We start from the raw sequence: 5236 nt of genomic DNA, 5'->3' as shown, positions 1-5236 counted from the left end.
GGTGTGGCAGGCCGCAGAGCTTTGCTGCCACATGCACAGCCCTTCTGGACTTACGCAGTTGATCTACAGCTTTATCACCACACACAGAACACGGATGTAGCTATCGATGTTGAAGCTGAGGATCTCAGACAGGTATCAAAGTAACATTCACATTACCTTCAATGATCAAGGTACACAAGACTATGCTTGTCGCTGGAAATTTTGTCTGCATGATACTGAGCACGTCTTCTTGTGAGACAGCGAGCTACCTGTTGGTCTGGGAGTTGATATTCTGGGTCTTGGTGGAAATACTTCTCGTCAGAGAAGAACCACAACATCTCCGGACCCAGCGGATGTTCCAGCTTGTTGATCAATTTCAGAGAGTGCTTGAGTAGCTGTTCCTGCATCGCCTTGGAGAGAAATTTTCCCTTACTTACCTCGTAAGAAAAGTAGCGAACGTCTTCGTACACGGCCTGCCTGATGGGCTTTTCATCCACAACTTGCTCCGGTGCGATGGAATTCATCGACTTGCTGGGATCTTTGTTGAGGATCTTCTGGATTTCAGTGATGAATTTCAGCATGCTAAGGACTTCAGATCATCAATCATCGATTTTCCTATCTGCTGTCACTTCATAGTTAAATCCTGAATCTTTCAGCTCTTTTCTGACCTATTTCACCATCCTTCTGCCGACGTTCAGGAAGTCTAAACTCGTGTTTGTCATTTTGGCGCATGTTCCAAGGTGGACTCCATGCCTCTTCCAGACATTAGGGGCTTTACATTTTCCAATGTAAATGCTGTTCTACTCTATCGTGGTGATTTTTGTATTCGTTTGATATCAACACAGAACATACGGCCATCAATGTGGCGATTGTATACAAAACTCAATATCATCGTCATGATCCCGCGCCCGATGAGTGTACTGTAGGCACATTCATGATAACCATATGTACGCGGTATCATGATTACATATCAAGATAAACAGCGTATGAACTTGCAAGTGGGGCCCAGTTAGAATTGTCTTCAGGTCGAGTAGCCTATCCTACTCAAATTTCCCCTTTTTTTTAAGGATGATGAACGGCGGTACATATTCTAAAATTGGAACGATACAGAGAAGATTAGCATGGCCCCTGCGCAAGGATGACACGCAAATTCGTGAAGCGTTCCATATTTTTTTTTCACGGTGGTGCACCAGCATGACCGCAGCCACTTGGCTGAAACACATAAATAAATAAATAATGCTCATGTTTCCACGAGTGAAATATTCAAATTCAAAATAATTTCTCTCAACTCATTGCTATAATGCCCCCTCACAGACACAACTACTCCTGCTCCTGATGAGAGGTGTACATATTGTCAGCCACTAAGGGACATGCTCAACTGGTTAAAGTCAAGCAACTGACAAGCAAAGGGTGAGCGGAATATTTGGCGTGGTCCACCTTTTAGACTAACACATAACATATCCATTTTAACATTTGCCCTCACTTAAGATGAAAAGTAATGAAAATAACTGCCTGGTTTTGCATTAAAACATTATTGGTGGGTTGGTCGAATCGTTAGCACTCCGGGAAAAATGCTTAGCGGTATTTCATTCGTCTTTACGTTCTGAGATCAAATTCCGCCAAGGTCGATATTTTCTTTCATCGTTTCGGCGTCGTTGAAATAAGGACCAGTGAAGCATTGGGGTCGATGTAATCAACTTACTCCCTCCCCGCAAATTGCAGGCCTTGTGCTTAGAGTAGAAAGGATTGATATTATTGTTGCTGTTGTTGTTACTAACGTGTTTAGCTGCCGAGGTTGACTTTGCCTTTCATCGTTTCAGGTTTGATAAAATAAATCACCAGTTAAACACTGGAATCGATTTACTCCCACCCCCGATATTGCTGGCTTCGTGCCAATATCTGAAACAGTATATCATGTTGTTACGTTATATTATTTTGATGGGCACGATGGAATGTGTCAGCTGGCCATAGTTAGCAGACCAAGTCCACGCTTGTTTACTGGTCACGCTTCATGAACCCTGTGGGCTGTACTAATGCAATTCCAAGCAATGGTGATCTTTTAGGTGTCCTCCCTTTGCATATGTTCAAATCTTTCGGAGCCACGCTGATAATTTGATATTGATACTCCCAAACGCAGCAATCGCTGTTGGTAGCGCGTCCACTTTCCTCGTTGCTCACTTCAATTCGTAATAGTTGTTCACTTTTTCTTCTCCCTTCTTTTCAATCTTATTTTTACCTGGTCTTGCTATGTCAATTATCAGGCATGTCATTTTTTCTTTTCTGTCAAATACAATATCAGGTGTTCGATGTTTAATTTAATGATCACACTAAAACATTGCATTCCACGGGGATTTTAAACTCCGCATTTTTCGTAACTACTGACATTTATTCATAAAATGTCTTTGATTTTGTAGACCATACTTTCCACAAAGCCCTCAATGGACCATTCTAACCACATTGTCATGTCCCCTTTTGTATTCACCGCAGAACTCTCGATTTTCCTTGCTCTGGCCAATTCTGTAAGAGCAGATAGCAACTATCGCCAAAGATCTCACAGCGTCTCTTCGTACCCAAGTCCCAATCTCAAAAACCTCGCTGTCCCCAATAGAGCAATTTTCAAAGCATGTGCTTCGCTCATGTCAATTCCAATTTCTAAAAGAATATTTCCTGAGGTTCTCATTTCGCTTAGAACTACGAGAATGGCAGTTACTCTCTCCATTACCCACAGTCGTGCAAACCTTTTTAATTTTTCCATTTCTTTATCATCAAATCGTACATGCCCAAGAGTGACAATATCTATGATCTTCATTCCCTTCATCCTTTTATCCACTACAATGACGTGTCATCTCCACACATTAATCACTGAGTCACATTGGATTGTAAAATCTCATAAAATCTTGCATTCACTATTCTGGGTGAGGCCTTATGGTTTATGCTCATACCATTTCAATGGAATTTCAAGGCCATACCTCTCACACAGTCTCCAGTGAACAATAATTAGATACGTTATTATGCCTCGTTTTGTATTTCTTTCGGGCCAGTTTCATACATTCATTCATATTATGTGAGGTTGTCTCATTTTTGATGCTACGAATCTCACAAAGGGTGATTCACTGCACTTATCTATTAGGATTACCTGGTGTAATAAGTTCTCTTTGCTTGCCCGCACCATTACTGCTGCTATTTGACATTGACAATTTCCGAAGATTCCTCGGTCATCTGCCCGTTTAACGTTTGCTAATTTTATTCCTTAAGAAAAGATTTCCACTTCATAACTATTGCGAAATCCTATTTGTATAACGAGATGCAGTGGTTCTGTATACGAGATAAGGAAGAATCTCACATCACGACGTACAAAATAGAATTTTCATTTCGTGGTTTTATTGTTGAAGGATTTCAAAATTTGTCCTTGATATGAGTTGCATCGGAAACAACAACAACAGAAATTGTGACAACTGAAATGTCAACAACAGCCTCAACAACCAAAGCGAACCATAGAAGTGAATAGAAGCCAACGACAGAGCGGATCATGTAATGAATTTATGCTGGGGTTATGTTAGATAGGGATCAATCAAAACCTTTCGACAGAACAGACTAATCAGAACTCCTTTATATAGCAAGATTCAATCTCATATTAAATGTATCCTTTTAATTTAGAGAGGAATACGATTGATAGTTACTTTTGAAGAATTCATAAGGGAATCATTTCGATTCAATCAAAGACATAATTTTACCATTCAGCTTTTATTTTCTCCCATTGTTCTGGTATCAATGCTGAGGAAGCTAAAGAAAACAGCTTAAAAATTGCTATTAGAAGATTTGACTGCATGCGTGTGCTGTACATCATGGTTATCGAAATACAAGCACTGAATTGGAGGTGTAAACTGAAGAGTCAATAACCAGAAAGAGCAGAAGTTTTCAGATTGGTGCAAAGAGGCACTTGTCGACGCAAGACTTTCGTGTTGGTCACAACTGAAAATTCTATTGAAAAGACGTGGGTATATTTTTGCTTCAGATTGCCACGAGATTCCGAGTGTAATGTGGCAAGCCTGAACCGAATATTCGACAAGAACAACTAAAACTGATATCATGTACAATAAGAATGCGAACGAGGGGTCGATCAATGTAGCTCGAATAAAGACCCCTAAAATTAAATGCGATTGTTGTCAACCGGGCAAACATGGAAGATGGCATTTGCGCGGATTAATCAGAGGTTTCTAAGGTCTGAGGGCTTCTTTGGACATTGTTTTTATTTCCTTCTTTTCAAACCATCATCATACGTTTTCAATATTCTTGGTAAGCATGAAGACATTTCGTATTTTTAAAATAATCGATAATAATAATGATGATACTTATAATAATTCCTTGTGCTATGGACAAGCTCTGAACTTCCGGGTTCAAAAGGTGCTAAGTGATTATATTAAACACCACTGCTCGAGTAGTACTTATTCTATGGAGCTGATAGGATGAAAGGTAAAGCTGGTCACGACGGAATTTGAACTAATAATAATAATAATAATAATAATGATAATAATAATAATAACAGCAACAATAAGAGCACTCGGAGAGAGAAAATCTGAAATAAACTCTACTGTCCTCACAAGCGAGAATATTGAAAGTGAACCCGACCGGCCTTAAAAAGTAAGTTAAAAAAAAAGAAAAAAAAAGAAAAAAAAAGAAAATAAACAAACAGTGAAACTAATCCAGAAACCTTGCCCGGCAACGGATCGATCCCAAAATCTAAGCATTTCATGCCAGTTTTGAGACCAAACATCCCTGAAAGTTTTATTTGAATCCATCCAGAGGTTCTTGAGTTATTTTGTCCACGGCAAAGAAACAAACAAACACGACGGGAAGTAATACCTCTGCCTTCGTTAAGGCGGAGATAATAATAATAATAATAATAATAATAATAATAATAATAATAATAATAATAATAATAATAATAATAATAATAATAATAATAATAATAATAATAATAATAATAATAATATTAATAATAATAATAATAACAACAACAGTTATAACAATGATAATGGTAATTCTTCTTCTTCTTCTTCTTCTTCTTCTTCTTCTCATTATTATTATTATTATTATTAATTTCATTAGTATCGTTCGTTTCACGTAAGGCAAGTGTGTACACCTTCTAGTACAGATGTCTCGTACGTAGGTGAATCACACACAAGAACTAAAGACATACACTCATATATAAGTGGGTGAGTGTGTGTGTGTGTATGTATATATGTATATATATATA

At 38.3% G+C, this 5236-nt stretch overlaps 1 non-coding gene across 1 annotated transcript; it reads left to right on the top strand.

Moving 5' to 3' along the window:
- The first annotated feature begins 1050 nt into the window (after positions 1 to 1050).
- LOC128248216 (U6 spliceosomal RNA) lies at positions 1051 to 1152 on the top strand. Its single transcript, XR_008264505.1, has one exon. It is a non-coding gene; the product is annotated as a U6 spliceosomal RNA (small nuclear RNA).
- Positions 1153 to 5236: the final 4084 nt, after the last annotated feature.

This window comes from Octopus bimaculoides, chromosome 6 (assembly GCF_001194135.2).
Source record: "Octopus bimaculoides isolate UCB-OBI-ISO-001 chromosome 6, ASM119413v2, whole genome shotgun sequence".
NCBI classification, from domain to species: domain Eukaryota; kingdom Metazoa; phylum Mollusca; class Cephalopoda; order Octopoda; family Octopodidae; genus Octopus; species Octopus bimaculoides.
The sequence above is the reverse complement of the archived record's forward strand: the minus strand, read 5'-3'. Positions and strand labels throughout refer to the sequence as shown.